This window comes from Pleurodeles waltl, chromosome 1_1 (genome assembly GCF_031143425.1).
Source record: "Pleurodeles waltl isolate 20211129_DDA chromosome 1_1, aPleWal1.hap1.20221129, whole genome shotgun sequence".
NCBI classification, from domain to species: Eukaryota; Metazoa; Chordata; class Amphibia; order Caudata; family Salamandridae; genus Pleurodeles; species Pleurodeles waltl.
The window spans coordinates 425,495,823-425,516,724 of NC_090436.1; positions in this window are offsets into that span (position 1 = coordinate 425,495,823).

The following is a 20,902-nucleotide window of genomic DNA, read 5'->3' on the forward strand; positions in this document are numbered from 1 at the left end:
AGAGTTATCGTGTAATTCTGTGCCATGAATTTATGAGAATCAAATATGTTAAAATCCACAATACCACCAAAAACTACCAGTTTGGTTGATTCTGTTGTTTTGTGCTTTGAAAAATAAGTATATCGACACGTGTAGAATCTCCATGGAATTGACCAATACAATGTCTGAATTTTGTTAATTTAAGGTTCTAAGGTAGTGATAAGGATCACATTTTTCTAATACATTAGTGGCATAGAAGTTAGCATATGGGGACGTATAATTCTTCATTTAAAAGTCTAATTGAGAAATTAACATGAAATGAAAAAATGTGCACATTGTGATCTCCATTCATTTTGGACATCTGTTTACCATGAAAGATGTTGTGCATTTATATTGGAGGAAACTACTGACATGAATTAATATTAAAAGTATTATTTTTAGGAAAATAGTAGAAATGAAGTATATTAAGGAATTAAATGACTGTGAATTAATCATACTTATTTTGAATTAAATGATTTTATTAATGTGAGTTATATGTGTGCAGAGAAATAAATAAGCGTTTAAACTGTTTCTAATGTCAGGAAAAATGATTGCAATTAAATAATTTGCTTTGCATATTTGATCAAATTGTAAGGTTCGCAATCGTATTTATATGTATAAATTGCATTAATATGTATTTAGGTTTTCTTAGCTAGACGAGGCCTGAAGATTCATTTTTGCACCACTAATGGAAGAAATGCAGATTCATCATGTTTCCTTTGACCTGAATTATTTCCTAGATTGCAGTCGTGTTAGAGAAGGTCATATTGTATTGAAGACAGAGAATGTTTTAACTAATAACAAATGTAACAATATTTGTTCTAGCTGTTGAACAAGACAGGAGAAAGTCACTTGGGAACTGTTAGAATCATCTTATGTACCATGAGAAAGAATTGTAAAGCTTCCATTGATGAATAAGTGTTGTATTTTGGCGGAATTGTATGAATTCATCGAGATGACTTTGCATCCTCTCTGAGGAAATTCGAAATAATTGCAAACTTGACGCCATCAACGATTTTCTATTGGATATTGATCAATTTGCGCAAGATGAGCCCACACACAGTCATCAAATCGGAACTTCATGCAGATTTCTAGCTAGGGAGAGACTTTTGAAATGTTTAGTCAGTCTTGCTTAGGACCCCTTGCTGTAATGTTATTTTATCAACTTCTAACATCCCTTTAACCCTAAGATACCTTCTGAAAGATCCAAGGCATCCTTTCTATTTGCCCCATTTGCTCATGCTGTTCAGTACTAATATGCCCAATAAATTCTAAACTGCTGACCTGCTGTAGGTGCAGCTCGTGTTCTGCACAGCCCCTGATGTTACTGTTTACTGATGCTGAGAAGCTGTGAACACTCTGAATCAACTGATCTTTCCTGTCTGCTGTCCCATGAGGAGAGGTATATAAATTGAATTGTGGTTCTTCTTGTTTCCTTTTCTGTTTAGATGATTACACAAGTATACTTTTATAGTGGGTTCACCTAGTTAAATGATTTTCCCAAATTATTTTTGTCTCTTCTTTTGTTTTGCCAGCATTTGTTATTAATTGAATTTGATGATTTACTGATGTCACCATCATCTGCTTTGAAATCTGATTTTGATGTGCATATCATAGTTCTGTTAATTTTTTGTTATTCTCTTGGAGTGTTTAATAGCATTGATGTTTAGTAGACTTAATCTCTTTAGAAGTTTTGGTCAGCCTATGATTTTCATGTATAATTATAACTTAGTCTTGGGCACCATCTATGTTACACTGACATGTGGTTGTAATAAAGCTATGAAAATGTATTCAGTTTGGAGTTTTGATTCTGGGTGCAAATTGATCATGGTGTTTAAAATGTGTTTATGCTTCTCATGTTATTGATTTGTGTTAAATGAGTCTGATTACCACCCTCCACACTGAGTCAAAAGATCTGGTTGAACTCTAGTATAGGTGGGACGAGTAGTGGAATCTCATCAGAGTGTGTGTGGTTTCTGAACTCGAGGCGGGAGGAAGACTTCCTTGTGCAGTCAAGCAGTTGTCACTTGGGGGTAAGTGAGGCAGGAATTCAAGCTATAGATTGGTGGAGGCCTCACGTCTGCCTGAAGCACTCCAGCCTGCTTGCCATATTTACAGTTCACTGCTGCTAAGGTGGGAAGCAGAATTATTTTTCGTGCAGAACTAACTACTCAGTGGCCTTCATGCACATATGCTGTTGATGATATCCTGCCTGGGAACTTTTTGCATGCGTTATTTTTTTATGTGAGAGGAATGGATGTTGGGGTGCCTGCCGCAGTTACAGCAGAGCTTCTAGCACATTCTGCAGAATTACTTAGTAGCTAGAAAAATGCAAGTAGGTTGACCTTAGTTGAGTTATGTATTGGCAGGATTAACAAGATACAACAAAGTAGCCTCTATTTATTTCCTAATTAATTAAGAGGAGTATATTTTAATGCTAAGAAAAGCCGGATCCAAATGTGGAACTCCCCTCAGTTGCTCCATAGACATTAATGCATCAAAAGGGCATAAAAGACCCTGCCAATTAAAGCGAGGCTAGCAGAATAACCGATTGTTGGTAAGAGATGTTCTAAAGCTGGGGCTCTGGTATAAGGCTTACTACTATATAGGTTTGCAGGTGAGTTTTATGTGCCTCAGGAAAGTTTGCGATATATTCTAGATTAATGTATCAAGCAGTAAATCTGCGAAATGTATTATTTTCAGGGCCACTGGAATTATGGCACAGGAGAGGGCCAAATTATGTGCCAGGGTTGAGTACTTTATGGGGCAAGGAAAAGCAAATTATGCTGCATAATGTGATACATTTTGTAATAGTATTACTTCATTATGTTGACATTTTTAAACTAGGTAACACCGAATGGGTGTTGGTGGCACCTCAGTAGAACCTGTTTAACATCCAAATATAGCAATGAGGAACAGAAAGGTGACCAGTTCTTCTTTGTAAGGGAGCTTCCACTGTGCTGCAAAACACGTGGCTGCATTTTTAGTAACTTTTGAACCGTTTGAGCTAGAAACACATTTTCTTCTGTTAAAATCTGCAGATTATGCATCAGATGTTGGATTATGTGGCAAATGCAGTAAATATATAATTATGAGACAATTGCTGCAGCTGCACAATCCTAAAATTCCAATGGCCCTGATTATATATAGTTAAGGTTATTACAGTAGGTTAGAGTTCTGTGATGAACATGTTTTGGGGTATTTAACATTGACCATCATTTTATTTCTGAAAGGTAGGATGTTTATTATGATGAAAATTAATATCATCTCACTTCATCAAGAATAACACATAATAAAGCCTAACATGAAATACAATACCAATATTTGTATATCTATTAATTATCTGGTTTGTTGGGACAGAAAAGCCCTCCACATTGTAAAGCTGTATACCCCTGCCCTGAGTTGTCAACTGCACTGTTGTCTGGGTCTTTAATGTTGACTTTTTTTGTCATAGTCAAACACAGATTATGCCATGACTCCTGTCTCCTGGATTGCGGTCTTGTTGACCAGAAGAGGAATCAAAAGGGCTACCCTCAGAGTGGTGGAAGGCTACTGCCTTCACCAGAAGCTATTCCGCATGGGTGTGGTGGCAGCAGCATACTGTGTAGTGATCAGTAGTAGTGAACAGGACCTTTTTTCCTTGCATCACTGGCATGAGGCTTAGAGGCTCACTCACCTTTTAGAGGTTCCACTGCTGTATGCTTAACCCCCCCTTTGCCTAGATCAGGTAGATGTAGAGTGAGTGATGTGTAGCGCAGGAGTAGTGACTCTGCTCTGGTTTTATGTGTGCTGGGAAGAGTAAAGTACCGGAATAGAGTAGTGCTTCACAGTGCATGTGTGGTTAGTGCATGCAGAGGATCTATCTATGGCTGAGAGGAATTGATGACATGAAAGATGTAGTGCTGTGAAGCATGTGCACAGGGAGAACATGTGCTGGGTGTTTGTACACTTGTCTGAAGTACTATACATAGAGGCTAAAGTGTTGTGCAGCGTGCACAGAGTGATAGTGTCTGCTGGCAGTGTGTGTGTTTGTAAATAACCTACCTTGGCTAAATATAGAAAGCTTCAGTGAACAATGCATGCAGGCTGAATGCGTTTCCTGAATGCATATGTACATGTATGAGTACAATGCATAAAGGTAACAGTGCTGGACCAAAAGTATGCCTGCAGTGGATATATTAAAAGGAGGACCCTGGGTGCCATTTTGGGAAGCCCTGGCCTGCCTGGTGAAGACATGAGGAGAGGAATCCCCTCAGACATTGCTAGGCCTGTGTGTGCAGTTTCACTGCCACTTTGACTAGGCATTTAAAACTACTTGCCAAGCCTTAAACTCCCCTTTTTCTATATATAAGTAACCCCGAAGGTAGGCCCTAGGTAACCCGTAAGGCAGGGTGCTATGTAAGTAAAAGGCAGGACATGTATCTATGGGCCTGATTCTGACCCTGGCGGCCGGTGACCGCCAGGGTCACCGGCCACGGGAGCACCGCCGACAGACCGGCGGAGCTCCGAAGGGCATTCTGACCGCGGCGGTTCAGCCGCAGTCAGAAAGGGTAAACCGGCAGTCACCCGCCGGTTTACCGCTGCCCTTCTGAATCCTCCATGGCGGCGGAGCGCGCTACGCCGCCATGGGGATTCAGACACCCCCTACCACCATCCTGTTCATGGCGGGAAACCCGCCATGAACAGGATGGCGGTAGGGGGTGCCGCGGGGCCCCTGGGGGCCCCTGCAGTGCCCATGCCAATGGCATGGGCACTGCAGGGGCCCCCGTAAGAGGGCCCCGCAAAGTATTTCAGTGTCTGCTATGCAGACACTGAAATACGCGACGGGTGCCACTGCACCCGTCGCACCTTCCCACTACGCCGGCTCAATTCTGAGCCGCCGTCCTCGTGGGAAGGTTGATTTGCCCTGGGCTGGCGGGCGGCCTTTTGGCGGCCGCCCGCCAGCCCAGGGCAAATCTCAGAATCACCGCAGCGGTCTTTCGACCGCGGAGCTGTGTTCTGACGGGGTTACTTTGGCGGGCGGCGGAGTAAGAATGACCCCCTATGTGTTTTACATGTCCTGGTAGTGAAAAACCCACAAATTCGTTTTTCAATTCTGTGAGGCCTGCTCCTCTCATAGGGAGGCATTATAAATACCCTTCTATAATTCTAAGTGGTAGATTCTGATCTGAAAGGAGTAGCCCTGTCATGTTTAGTATGACCAGAATGGTAATAGAAAATTCTGCTTACTGGTGAAGTTGGATTTAATATTACTATTTTAGAAATGCCACTTTTAGGAAGTGGGCATTTCTATGCACTTACTGTCATATGTATTTACAGCCTCTCTCCAATCCATGTCTGGTGTGTGCTGGTTGACAGCTCCCCTTGTGCATTCCACCCAGGCATCCATAAACACAGGACACTCAGTCACATCTGCATTCATATGCATACTGAATGGGTCTCCCTGGGAAGGAAGAGTGGAGGGGCTCTCTCTTACACTTCAAAGGCCTGCCCTCACACAAAGGACTGATAACTACCCACAGGGATCCTGACAGACAGGGCTGGGTTGAAAGGGGAACTTGTGCATTTCAAAACCACTCTTTGAAGTTTCCCCCACTTCATTGGCTTTTTTGGGTATATATACTGGGTTTGTGACCCTCCAAAATTAGACACTACCTGGATTTTCAATTCATTGTCCTTGGGAGTCAAAATATCCCTGCATCGCAGTGAGGAACCAAGGCTGCACTCTTGGAAAGTGACGCATCCCCTTGCAGCTTGGAAAGAAACAACGCATCATCTATGCCGCACTGGAAAATATGACACTGCACCTTATTTTTCAATGCATCTATTTGGAACCAAGGCTGCGCTCCTGTAAATCGACGCATCACCTTGCAGTGGGGAAAGAAATAACGCATCATCTGTGCCACGCCAGAAAATCCAAGCTGCACCTTATTTTTTGATGCATCTCCTCCTCTGCGACCCTGTGTGTCGTTATTTTTGGTGTATCCCAGTTACTGTGTGTTACAAGGATACAACCATTAATTCTTAAGGATTGACACTCATTTAAACCTTTAAAAAGTTTTTGGTCTTATTTATTCAGATAAATATTATCGATTTTCCTAAACTGATGTGAAGTACCTTTTATGGTGTTTTTTACTGCTACTGTATGAGTTATTTCACAAATGCTTACACATTGCCTTCTAAGTCTAAGCTTTCTCTGTGCCAAACTACCAGAGGGTGAGCTCAGGATAATTTAGATTGTGTTGTGACTTACCCTAATTAGGATTGTGGTCCCTACTTGGACAAGGGTGTGTACTTCTGCCAACTAGAGATCCAATTTCTCACAGTGTCTGGAAAAGGACTGAAAAAAAGAGAGGTTGAGTTCCCAAAAATATGTCTAGGGCAAGCAGCCAGATGGGCTGTATGAGAATGGGAAGCTCTGCAAGACTTGGTGGGAAAGGCATGCTAGTCTCCCTGATAAGTGAGGGGAATCACCCAGGAAACAAAGATCTCCTGCCCTTGAGCCTAGAGCACTGGCACATGGCTGCTTTCCAAGACCAGTGTGCCCTGTGAGGAAGAGGAGAGCATTAAAGGGAACAAGGTCCAGTGAGAAGCCCTGCCATGAGGACTCTCTGTGCAAGGTGTGAGGATTTGGCTGATCACAAGGTGCATAGCTAGTATGCATGATCGTTTTCGGCAATCCCTTTATGCTAGCAGAAGGCCGCTGTAGACTGAGCTAAGTGTTGAGTGCCATGCTGGTCTCAATATGCCTGTACAGCAGCGCTGCAGTAACCCTGTATGCCAGAGAGGGCCATCAGGAAAGATACTGCTTCGAGGAGTGCCAAGACTTGTAACTGTCTGAGCCTGGCGTTTGTGCTGGAAGAGCCTGTGCCCATATTTCTACGTACTGTGCCAACCCCATATGCCAGTAGGTACTGCTAATACCAACATTGCCACAGAATGCGGGCAGCTGTGAACAGTGTCACCCCCTCGCTGGCTCCAGTTGGGAGCTGAAGAAAGGGATACCCCCACATCCCTGTAGGGTAAAGGCCAACTTGCTGCATCTTTGCAGGCTGGGAGCTGCTCCGACAACTAAGAGACCTCCAGCAGCGCTGCTCAGTAGAGTGTGCCTACACTGCTGGATTCCACTGCGTGAGCCACGAGCAGCCCAACTAGTCTGAACTAACCCATGACTCATGGGTGTGTGTTGAAGGCACCCGCTGCACTGATGAACTCTTTCGTGTTGCGCTGGACAAGTACGCTGTTAATTGTCCCAGTTGGGCCACGAAGGACTGCCTTCAAATGGTCCTGCGGCACCATAGACACTTTTGACTAAAATACTGAAGAGTCAAAGGGGAACTCTTGAGTACAGTCTAATGGTGAGCATTTTCTGGATCCAGCCATTGGTGAATGGGGAATAACCCAGCACAAGTAACGCGAAGGAGGGTGGGGCAGGCATTTGCCTGACAACTACTGGAGACCCTACCTCAAGGGGATTGTATCATTTCTTGTGTTTGTCATATTATTTTGCCTATGTAAAGTTAGAAATAAAATACTACTTTTTCTTATAGAAGCAAGTATTTGGCTGGACACGGATTTATTCTTCGCCCTGTTTCCACATTGAGTTATGAGTTGTGTTCTCAGACCTTTATCTACATGCCCTTCTCCCCTCGAGGGAGCCTTGACTGCTCAACCACAGCTATGACTGAGAATCAAGTGCAGAAGGAGCACCTGGCCCAGTTGAGCAGGATCCATAGTAAGTCGGGCCCCAGGACACCAGAAATAAAAGGCCTCAACCAGCATGGTTGGGCCATAACCCCTGCGTTCCCCGTGGCCCTCTAAAAGGGGTTCTGCTAGGGTTCATGGTAGAGATCTGTTGTAGCACTTGTAGATTTAAAAGGCTTTTTCTGGATCCTAATACCTCTACTTCAAAAGAGCATAACTCCATCTGGGGGGTCAGAGACACCTTGCAGTTTTCCTTTTCTCGGAAAAGGTCATGATTTTCTTTTGGGGGTTGGAAAATTTACTGGGAGTGACCCCACAGTATCCTGGTAACATGACATACTGTTGCAGTCAAGCTATCTAAGGTTTGTCCTGCTGTGTGGGTCTGCTCTATCCATCATTATTCAAGGGCTATGCGTGCCATTTGTTGTGCAACGTTGCAACATTTATTTATTATTTATGAGTGCAAGAAGGAAAAAGTAAGGTGCACATGGGAAACCACACAGTACAGAAGGTCCAAGCAGAGGAAACATTCAGATGTTAATTAAATAATACAGTATCCGGGCCTCAGAAAGGGATAAAACAACCAGACCAAAGTAACTGTACTGTATCATAACATCCCCTAAAATCGCACAAAGATATTATTTGTCCATATCCTATAAAGAACATGCAAATAGGGAGGCGCTCTGGGGTGGGGGCAACAAGAAGGGGGTGAACAGGGTGTAAAGAAATAGAGGGAGAGCCACAGTGTTTCAGTTCTTTGGACACGTTGCACTGTCTAAGTGTCAAAGGGTGAATTTACTTATGTCACAGCTCCTACAATGCTCCTCTCTAATTCACAGAGCTGCAAATCAGGTTATTGGTAGTTGAGGTGTGTCCCGCACTTGAAAACAAACATGTTTCTCTGGTAAATGCGAAATAAGCATTGGAATCGTGCACCCTTTAAGGAATTAAGATTTGGAACAGCACTGAGGAGGACTTCCAAGGGACCCTGTAATGCCCTGATTATGAGATTTCCATTTCACACTGGTGAGCGAATTACACAGATTCCAACCCCAGTGAATCCTCGCAGAGTATTTTGAGAACTCCAACTGGAGCTCTATTGAGGACCAATTGCAATGGTGTTTCTCTATATACATATACAAATTCAATCAAGTGACTATGTCGGGACAATCCACTAATTCCTCATTCAGCCACTCACAGCCACATAGGTATGATGACAAATGATTACGCCATACCTGAACTGAATCTGCACCCCAGAACTAAAGTACTCCAGTCTATAAATAGGAGTGTGCGCTGTTACAAAAAAGAGCAAAGTCAAGAAACCATGGAAATTGTGGTTTGTAGGACAAAGTATGATGAACATATCCTTATTTGCTAGTAACAAAATGGTGATAAAATAAGATAAATTCACAAGCACGGTGGTCCTCTGCAGTAATGGCATTGTTCATTCATCAACTCTACAAAGGGTAATCGTACAGAGAACAATTCTACATACATTTGTTATCATGCACAGAAACACTTTGCAAAAGGTAACATTTCATAGAAAAAAATCAGCATACACTTTTCAGCTTTGATTACAGAGAAAACACCTCACTGTGCAGTGAACATTCTTTCACCAGAGTTATAAAAACAGTGGATATTTCACAACACTTGCTGCAACAAAATTGCAAGAAATTATTTATAACCTCATTTAATTATTGGTGCAAAAATAGCCTCTGATCCCCCAAACAGCTACACAGTTCAGGTGCATTTTTTCACGATACTTGTTTCCTTGGAGTGAACAGTTACAAAAATCCCTGGCAAAGCCAACAGGCCTGACTTTAATGCCAGCACACGTAAACAAAGGCATTCACAAAAGTTGTTTACCTGCATTACAATGCAAAAATGCTGTTTATCACATTAAAGCCTGCTCTATTGGCTGTGCCAATCCTGGGAATTATAAAAAAGAATTGCTTTCTGTATAGGATGCTTCTGGGATATAAATAGACGAATATGACTAACTCCATGATGACTGGGTGCATTTGTAGGTGTAAACCAGTCTTTCAGGCATTCCAAAAGAATCACTTCCTGGAAGGTGGACTGTAACCAAATGAAACCCATCTGCAGTTCTTGGTGAGTTTCCCAGTTTCCAGAGGTGCCATAGACAAAGGAAACTGCTCACGTGAAAGCTGGGGGTTCATAGGGCGTCACACAAGTCACCCTTTGGTAAACTCTAAATGGCATCCATGAAAATCAACATAGGAATTAATATCGAAAAATTCAAAATCTCCATTCTAGTGTGCCATTGACATGGATAATTCACAATTGTTACAGAGTAATTGTAACTGAAAGTAGGTAGATGGACTCCTAATATATTTCAGCTTTCTACCGGTTGTCTCTAGGTGCACAATCACCTGCTGATGAACAAACGGAAAAAACACATTTCTTATCAACATTTTGTCACCCCTTTTCTAAAATAGAACTAAGTCCCAACGTAGCAGAGAAAACACTTCTACCTTTTCTAGCACAATATAACAGTCAGCAGGGGTGTGCCTCTCTCAAAAACAATACTAAGTGGTCATATCAGACAATTTAGCAGCTACAGTGTTTTTGCTGCCGCATACTGAGGAATGATCCATATCACTTGCACACTCGAAGAAACTCAGTCTGAGAATGACAGTTGTGACCACATCACATTCGTGACGGACAATCTAGCAAATAGGCAACCTGAGAGCGGGGCATAATGGCATTATTTGTTGTGCCTTTTTGTCCTTTCTCATAAATGCATTGGCCATACTCTGAAAGGATTTTGTAAACACGGTTACTCGGTTGATAGAATTCTCTGAAACGTGTTCACTGGGAACTTTCCAAAAGGTTTCCGTGCCTCAGTGAACACTACATTGTAATCACTGCGAAGGAAGGCCCTAAAACACCCAGTTCCCTCCGTCTATACCTTTGGCATTGGGACATCGTATAACATCCTGCTATGTGCCACTCAGTGATGGGCAGCATGATTTCGAATGTTCCTATCCGTTTGAAATTGATGAGCCAGGTGCTACCCTCTGTTGTGCCAGGATAGTCACCTATTTTATGGATATCCTGATAAGACTTGTCTCTTTTATTCCTAAATTTCCTTTTAGTCTGCGTTTTACGTCTCATTGTGCCGTCGTTGGTCTTGCTTTCCCTATTAAGGATGTGCATGATGTAAAAGGAGTAGGTTTTCTATTGATTCTGAGGCACACGTGCAATTATATTACAGGAAACAACAACCAATACAAGCATTGTCAAAGCAAATAGGTCTGCCATCTTGTAGCAGGAGGCATTTGGTAATAACTGGATAACTATATTTATATGGTGCCTTCAGCTTCACCTAGAAAGAAAATCACACAATGAAGCAATTTATTAGGATACAACAATATGGAGGCTGGGAGTAGGGCCCTATTGCATAACACACCGAATTAGCAGAAGTAAGTTCTCCCTCGTTATGAAAAGAAAAGAGAAGACCACTGGCTGCCATTTTTGTCCCTGAAGTTTGCTCAGCTGTGTAGTCGGTTTATTTCAGCGCACTGCCGCCATTCCCCTGCATTCATTCTTCATCTTTAATCAAGAGCTACCAATACTGTCAAGGAAATTTATTGTGCCCTTTGAGGCTTTTTTTCTCCTAACTGGGACCCTGTTAAGAAAACCCTTGACGACGTTCTCATATATATTAAACATAGGATAGCAGATTTGCTACTGTGAGCAATCACCCTTTTAATGGTCGAGCGCTTGTGGTCGAGCGCACAAGCGCTCTGGACTGTTGTAAAATCTCTGTGGGCTTTTAACCACTCCCACTCTTGATATTCATTCTTTGTAGTGCTTTTCTTAAATGCTTCATTAGTATTGGTGCATTCTGTGAAATGTTCCTCCTTTGTGTGCTGAGATCCCTCCCAGGCAACTTCACTAAGTAGACATTTCTGTTGGCCATCACACTATGTGACGCTTCCTTCTGTTACAGCGTTTGATGGCTCCTCCTCTGGTTTTGGTTTGCCTTACATCCCACCCACAATCCTTTCTAGACATTCACGCAGGGAGCCAATAACTCTTACGCTCATGACGGCCGTGGCGCTTTGATTTGACTTGTTCTTCAGGGAATCAAGAAGGAAACTCGATGGACCTTCTCAGCATCCAGGTAACACCTAGAAAGTAAATCACATAATGAAACAACATCTTGGGCTACGCCAGTATGGATACTGGGTGTATAGTCACTCTGCTGAACAGACTGCATTATCAGAGGTAACCTGGACGTTCAAAGAAAAAGCATTATGACCAACAGTTGTACAATGAAGTTTGTGTTGTGAACTTAGAAGGTATAAACAGCAGAATACTGCATAGCAAATACTTTTGGTAAAGGGTCTGTATTTTTGTGGTATGTTTAAGAAATTGGGTGTGCATCTTTACTTTGTGACTGAAAACGCTGTATATTCAACAACATGTTAGCATGAGAGCAATGTGAAAGAAATGTCCAAGGGTGATCAGCGAATGCCATTGTGGCCCAGACTTCCTAACCTTTCACTCATCGCAATGCAGCAGGCAAATTGCTGCGCTGCGATTAGTGAAAGGGGAGGGTGGAAATGTGATGCATTTGAGAAGATATAGTGCACTTATGCTCTTTCATTGTGCTGATGCGCTTTAGGCAGTCTAGCATCAGTGCAGGCACCTTTGCACCATGGTTCCTCTTTCTGCAGCACAAATGGAAAGAGGATTTGCATCAAAATACATGGGTGGATGCATGGGAATGCCCATGCTCCATCCATGTAACACCTACCCAATGCAGTGCAACGCAATGCAATGCAAGGCGCTGCATTCTATATCCACTTTATACAAAGCCACACAAGGTGACACAGATCATCCCTTATGTGACTTTGAAATTTCTACTAACATTTTGCACCATGGCTGCACAAAAAAAGTGATGTAATCATGATGCAAAATGTTAGTAAATCTAGACCTGTATCTTTATAAATGATTATAGCTTAATGCATCACACAGCAAGCACTTCATAACCAAAATAATCATACATCAGCAATTAAACTGTCATTGTATCAGCAAAGTAAATACATCAAAGAACACATGGATCTCAATTACAAGCTATGTGGTGCATCTTAAGTATAATAAAAGGTATTCTTGATGCCCTATCACCAAAAGCAATTGGGAACACAAATGGGTCACACAAATAGAAAAACAAGTGGGGTGATATTACCATCCTCAAAACGCTATGAGCAAGCAATCTCAGCAGGCAAACCAGGAAAAATACATGAAGGTCGATGGCTGGACTGGATGGAGTATACGTAAACACTGTATAGACCCTCCTATTGTACTTTTGCATGAAAGCTGTCACTATTTTGAAGAAACAACCTAGCGGTTGCTCAATTGTATGCACCTAAGTGAGACTAAATCATCACAATAGTTATCAAGTCAAACTTAAAATAACTCATCAAAAGGAGTCATCGCCATAAAACAGAAATTGAAAAGCAAACCATTTAGGACAGTCCATTCACACTTACACATACTATGGAGCTGGAGCAGCTACATGTTCTCCCTACAATCAGAGCAGGGTCTTAGAGAGCAGAATTCTCATCACTGACAAATTCATGAATTTGCATATCAGCAAGGCTAATTCAGGCTTCTGTATTTCTGTGGCTGGTGAATTGAGTACCAAAAAATGGGCAAAAGTAACATCTAGTATTTACATCATTAACAAATGGCAGAAGGGGACTATGCAGAACTATATTAAAGTGATTATTCAATTTTTTATTAATCTATATAAAATGTTATGAACTAAATGTTCTCCAATATCAGTGAAACAAAGAAATGGGCACCTTTAAAGTCGTCCTAATCAAATATGCGCTCTGAGTTACCTGGGAAAGGTAACAAAAAAGTCTTATCTAATAGCGCTCAGAGAGGAAATATCTTTGTGTTACTCTGCCCAAAGAAGGCTGATGGTGACTTCTTGCCCATAGGTACTGTAGAAGGTGAAAACAAGCATCAACTATGCAAGGAAGTTATACATGTATACCGTTTTTTGACCAACCAAAGCAATTCAATTAGTTGTACTATATATTGTATATCCCTAATGTGCACTATAAAAACATAAACTTGTAGATCTTAAGTCTGGAGACATTACTCCAACATTTATAAATCACAATGTGTCACAATACACTATTGAGAATGCATCTGGCCCACTTTCTAGTTTCTCTAGTTCTGATGTACCTTTCTAGGAGTCTTGAAGGGTAAGGAGACTCAAATCAATACTTTCAAATCAATTAAAATTGTAGCCCCTTTTGCCACACATTAAATCTTGGAAAAAGACATTCAAGTTCAAAGATTTAAAACATATGTAAAGCCAGACTTAAACTAAAGAAGTATCAGAAACATACCATATAAGTACAGATTTAGCAAAGACGAAGTGAAGCGTAGTATCAGATGAAATCACACAAGCATAAGGCAAACAAGTATTTCTGTTGGAGCAATGCAAAAGATAAGAAACAATATTTGAATCCAAATGGCGATCTTCATGTCTAATCATTTGAAAGTTAACCTAATCTAAAACTAAGCTGTGAGGAAACCTAAGTATTTCTCCAGGACTATGAGGATTTGGATAATAGGCAAAAAGTGTCTGCATAATAGAAACCTCAGCAGAATTTCTGCAAGAGAGACATGTGTAGCATGAAGCCACTCAGCCAAAGTAAGAATAGAGAGAGCTTTACCTCTCTAAGGGGCATATTTAAGAATTTAAGAAAAGTGGCACTGCACTTTTCTTGTGCCCTTCAATGCCCCCCTACCGCCACCATGTGCGCGCTGTATTTAAAATACGGTGCACCATGGCGCAGGGTAGGGGGCAATAGTGTTATTCTTTTGATGCTATTGATGTACTCTGCAGGAGTAGTGCTAAAATGTTGCACTACTCCTGCAGAGTACATAGAGGCCCATTGTATTCAATGGCATGGCCCCTTTTAATGCCTGCTCTGAGCATGAGTTAAAAGTGGCCAAAAAAATGATGCAAGGAAATCTGTTAGATTTCCTTACGCCATTTTTCGGCCCTCTTAATGGGGGAATGCCCCTTTTGCATACAGTATGCCTGGCCCAGGCATGATGTAGCACAATGGATCACAAAGTGGTGCAATGTATGAATTGCACCACTTTGTTAATATGGCGTGGCATTAGGATGGCTCTAGGGGCTCCTAAATATGCCCCTAAGTCCCAAGGGAATCCACTCTAGTCAAAGAGTAGAAAGGGTCTGCTTCACCTAACTAACAGAACACCACTTTAAACCTTGTAGAATCTTCAGAGAATCCACGTTGTTATCACCAGTAATTTTCCATCTTCCATGCACAGTTTGGAATTATCCTCCCAATACCCCTTTAACTCAAATACACAACACGTCTTTCATTAACTGCAGACTTGTGCAGATGCACCTGCAATTATAAGTACAACGTGAGCAAAACTCCACGTTGAAGGTTATGCATAAGAAAACATTTCAGGCCTTCATTTGAGTCAACTTAACAAGTAGTTCAATGCACATTCATAAGCATAATAAATGGTGACTACCTGTGCTATATAACTTTTTACTGCAATCCCAATACATTGAATATAAATGTATACATGTATTATATTTCAGTCGATTAATGTTATCTAAGCATACATATAATTTCTACATTTCTACTTGTGAGTACAACTTGAATGATATGTTTTCGATGCACCACTTGATATCAGTACATTAGAACACACATTACATGTGTCATAAATTACATTTTTATGTCCCTTCTACAACGCACAAAGGCACAGCCAAAGATCTGCGTTATCACTATTCTTCATACACAGTTCACTTACCAAGGTAAGGTGAGGCCGTTTACCAGCCTTTGTTTGAAGTTTGAGATGCAACCACTTTCCAAAAAGAGAGGGAGAATATCAAATGGGAAGGGAAAGACACAAATAAATGCTCAGATCACTCAGAACTTGTGTGTCTGAAGTAAGCCGAGAATAAAATGCAGGCAGAAGGACTCCTACGACTGCAACATGTTTCGCAGCACAAAGGGCTATTGACTTACCCATTTGAATCTGAAACAAACCTCTTCAAGTGGTGCACAGGAATGCTTTTACAAATGGATCAATGCTAGTGCACCCAATATGTCACTACTACTTAGACCAAATTTTCGAAGAACTTGTTTATGGAGGCCAAAATAGACATGACCTCTAGTTCTGGAAAAACACAAACAACATGTCCAACATGCAGCACCTAGAATGTGGCTATCATGCCAATAAAGGTCCTGATTTTGTAGCCATATTGGATGTAATCAAATGTTTAGTGCTTCAATGGACCACCACAACTGAAAGGGTAAGTGTAAGAGAAAAATGATCTGTCCTTTAAAAACGAGCAATCCCATTGCTGAACAGAAAATAGAACACCTACAGAGGAAAGTTCAATGAAAGAAGTAGGTCAAATGAAGTCTAAATACTCATGCTGTACTCTTCAAGCTTGATGCCCCATAGTTGAACAGTCACAGAGCGTTTGGTGCATACAAGATATAAATATAACTATTAATTTCCAGATATATTATTTTCCTCAGCCTAGTTCAACCCTCTGAGGGCACTCTTTAGGCAGAAATTCAATTTATATTCCACATTCAAATGCACAAGCGGACACTGATCTCCCGGATATGATAGGGTCTAATTTCTGAGTAGGAAAGTAATTGATGTACCCACAGTCAGTATTTTCAGTGCAGGCAAAATCACCAACAAGGCTAGGAAAAAGCTAAAGAAGCAATGCACGTCATTTGTGATAAAACCTACATTTGCATACTCCAAACATACAGCCTTTCACCCATAGTATTTTATGTTTGGGTAATGCCTACTTGCGCAGAGGCAGATTCACAATGATTTTTTTCTAAGGACATCAGACTTACTCCAGACCTTCCAGAAGTAAATCACACCTACTTCTGGAAGAAAACTTTGTGAATGAAGTTGACTGATAGAAGCATAAACTGAGGTGTGCTTAACATAATCATGCACTGCCAGAGCCAATGCCTAATTATTTGGAAATAGACGTGGTCCATTCATGCCCTTTCAATATGATATGGAAGGGGCAATTGGAAAGCTAAGGCTAGGAATATGCTCCCCCCAGAGTTTTGCTGAGGGCATCAAGTGTCCCTGCTTCTTCCAGAGAGCCAGTTCATACAATTAAAAGCAGAGACCAGCAGCTGTTTAAAATGTATGCACCGGGATATATTTCATATGCCATGTGTTTAGGTGCACTCAGTGTTGATTGTATCCTTTTGGAGCCCAAGCTAATACCTCAAGGTAGTCCTGTGGGTTAGGGGATGCCCAATCCCCATTGCACGAAAAATCAAATACAACAGTATACATGCATTCATGTTTGGCTCTGAACCACGCAAATGAGCCCATTAGTTCATCTGTGAACTATGTGTGTACGTGCACTTGAAATAAAGAATGGTCCCAGCATTGGGGGGCTCTATATATGCAGCCCCTTATGTTTAGTTTATGAATCAAAATCATCATTTCTGAAAAGGTCCATCATAATGTGTGCAAACCATATTTTGTCCTCATCAATCAATAAAATGATGAAAGGGGTATGTAAATTAATCTCAGTTGCTCTGTGATCACTCAAGGTCACATTCTAGTCCATAATGTTTTTTGACCAGGGTGCCCAGTCTAGACAAAAACCTCAATCAATCAATCAGTTTTGTAAAGCACGGCTACTCACCCATGAGGGTCCCAAGGCGCTGGGGGGAGGGGCCTCATCCGAAGAGCCACGTCTTGAGGTTCTTCCTGAAGATGGTGAGCGACGGGCTTTGTCTGAGGTGCAGGGGGAGGTTGTTCCAGCTCTTTGCTGCAATGTAGGTGAAGGATCGTCCTCCCGCAATGGTTTTGTGGATGCAAGGCGTGGTGGCCAGGGCCATCTAGGTGGAGCAGAGGGATCTTGCGGGGGTGTGGAAGGAGACGCAATGGTTCAGGTAGGCTGGTCCTGCATTGTGTATGGCCTTGTACGTGTGGATGAGTAGCTTGAAGGTGATTTGCTTCTCAACCGGTAGACAGTGGGGGGTCCTCAGGTTTTGGGAAATATGTTTTCAGCATGGAGGTCCAGAATGAGTCTGGCAGTGGTTTTCTGGATGAGATGTAGTTTTTTGATGCTTCTAGTTGAGGTGCCGGCGTAGAGGGCGTTGACGTAGTTGAGCTTGCTTGTGACTAAGCCATGGATGACTGTCCTGCAACAGTCTGCTGGGATCCATCTGAAGGTCTTCCGGAGTTTGTGGAGTGTGTGCCAGCAGAAGAAGGAACCTGAGTTTACCTGGCGGGTCATGGATAGGGAGGAGTTGAGGATGAGGTTGCGGGCGTGCTCAGTCCGTGCAGAGGGGACACTGAGGGATGTGAGCCACCAGGAGTCATCCCAAGCTGAGGTGGTGTTTCCAAAGATGATGAGCTCAGTCTTGTTGGCGTTGAGCTTGAGGCAGCTTTCTCTCATCCAGATGGCGATGGCTTCCATTCCTGAGTGGAAGTTCCTTTTGGCCTTGTCCGGGACTTCAGTGAGGGAAATGATGAATTGTGTGTCATCTGCATATGAGAGAATGTTCATACCGTGGCTTCTGACGATGGCTGCTAGACGGGCCATGCATACGTTGAACAGTGTGAGACTCAGTGAGGATCCTTGGGGGATTCCGCAGTTGACTTCTGTGGGTCTGAATGTGTAGGGCGGGAGTCTGCCCATTTGCATCATCCCAGAGAGGAAGAAGTGGATCCAATCCAGGGCTCTTCCGCTGATTCCTATGTCGTGGAGTCTGGTGCGCAGAGTGCTGTGGAAGACCATGTCAAAAGCTGCTGAGAGTTCAAGGAGTATGAGCGCTGTGTGTGGCCGCAGTCTAGAAGTAATTGGATGTCGTCAGTGGCTGCCAGGAGGGCTGTCTCCATGCTGTGGTTGCTGCGGAAGCCGGACTGGGAGCTCTCCAGGTAGTTGTTGGCCTCGATGAAATTTCCTAGTTGTACATTGATTGCTTTCTCAAGTACCAGGGTTGGGTAGCAGCGAGATGGGCCGGAAGTTCATTAGTTCTGAAGGGTCGGAAGGAGGTTTCTTCAGGAGAGGGCATATTTCGGCATGTTTCCAGTCCTCGGGGAAGGTGCCAGTGTTGATGGAGCAGTTGATTGTGTTCCAGAGCTCAGGGGCAACGGATGCGCTGGCTCTGATGTAAATATGGTGCGGTCAGCGTTCCATGGAGATTCGGGAGTGGGTGCTGTTTATGATGCTGACTGTTTCCGCTGTGGTGAGCATGGACCAGCTGTGGATGGACTAGGTGGGTTCTGGGGGGGCCTGGTTGGTCACAGGTTCCGCTGCCAGGATTTTCCGGGAGGAAGCTGTTGTAGATGTCCTGGACCTTGTGGTGGAAAAAAGTGTCAAGTTTGTCACAGAGATCATGTGATCGGGGATGCTGGTGGCTTCAGAGGTGGGATCTTTAAACTCACTGATGACTGAGAAGAGTTCCTTAGCGTTGTGTGCAGGGGAGCTGATGTGCTCCCGGAGTGCGTCCTACCTTGCATTCTTGATTTTTTGGCGGTGGACGGCGGTTGTGGCTCTGAATGAGGCGAGGTCTACTCTGGTTTGGCTGTTCCTCCATTTTTTTCTCTAAATGTCTGTGGGTACGCTTTGATTCTTGGTGTTCCATGGTGAATCAGCTTGCTTTCTTAGGAAGGTGTTTGGCCAATGTCAGCCGGAGGGGGCTAGAGTGTCGGTGCACTCGGTGATCCATGCTTTGAGATTGCGTGCTGCTGTGTTGGCGTCATCAGAGGGAGGGATTTGGTGAGTGATGAGGTGAGTTGCTTGTTGGTGATTTTGTTCCATTTCCTGTAGGAGGTCCTGGGGTGTGGATGCGGCTGCTGGGTAAGGTGATTGTGAAGTGTATGCAGAGGTGATCAGTCCAGTCTGGGGTGGAGATAGTCTCAATGGTGATCCAGTTGCTTGAGGTGAAGATGGGGTCCAGTGTGTGTCCTGTGATGTGTGTGGGTGCGGAGACCAGCTGTCTGAGCTGGAGGGTGGCGAGGTTGTCGAGTAGAGCGGTGGTGTTTGGATCGGCACAGTCCTCGAGGTGGGAATTCAGGTCAGCGAGGAGGATGTAGTCATTTGGCGCCAGGGCCTGGTGGTTAGAGATGTCTGCAACATCGTCTATGAAAGCTGGGCGGAGCCCGGGTGTTCTGTACATCAGGGTGCAACGGATGGAGGAGTTGTTGTTGGAGTGGACCAGTAAGTGGAGGTACTCAATGGTGGTTCATTGTTCTTCTGGGATGGCCTTGACACATAGTGAGGACTTGTGTATGATGGCAAGTCCTCTGCCCGAGTGGGACGGCTGGTCCCTCCTTAGGATGTTGTATCCATCGGGAATGGCGATGGCGATGTCTGGTCCCGAGGTGGGGTTGGTCCAGGTCTCGGTAAGGAAGGCGATGTCCAGTCGGGCGGTGTCGATCAAATCCAGAGTTCGTTGGCATGTTTGTAGAGGGAGCAGATGTTCAGGATCAAGCAGTTGATGGGGTTGTGGAGGTTGTTGGTATCTCTGTGCGCAGAGAGTACCTTCAGCTTGTTGAGGTTGGCGCTGAAGTTGCAGGTCCTTTGGGTGAAAAATCTGTGGGTGTCCTTGGGGGAGATGATGCAGCAGTTGCTGAGGCATCCCGTGTTGAGGCAGAGGAGAGTCTCTGCATCGTAACGGAGGCAGGCCACGGGATGGTTTAACGGACATCCAGGGTTCTTGGTGCTGTGCGCGGCCGGGCACACACGGGCTTGCCTTTGGCACACCCACTGCGCACGGCCGCCATTAAGAAGGGGATGGAGGTGGGGGGAATAGTCAGCTGGGAGGTGGGAGGATGGGAAAGGTGCTTCTTGGGGGGGAGGAAGGACAAACAAGTGAAAAAAGGCAGAAAAAGCCAGAGTGAAGGAGCGACAGAGAGAAATACTTACTTGTGATGGCCACTAGACCACCAGGGATGAGGCGCAGGGACGAGCCTGCGGGTGGAGGAGGGCCTCGAACTGAGAGTCAGGAGGCTCTCAGTTTGTCCCAGGCAAAAGGCAGAGGCAGCAACAGCTAGAGAAGCTGGGGAGGGCAGCAGACGCTGACCAGGAGGAGACCTATCATGTGCAAATCAATTTTTGTCCAATGGGAGCAAT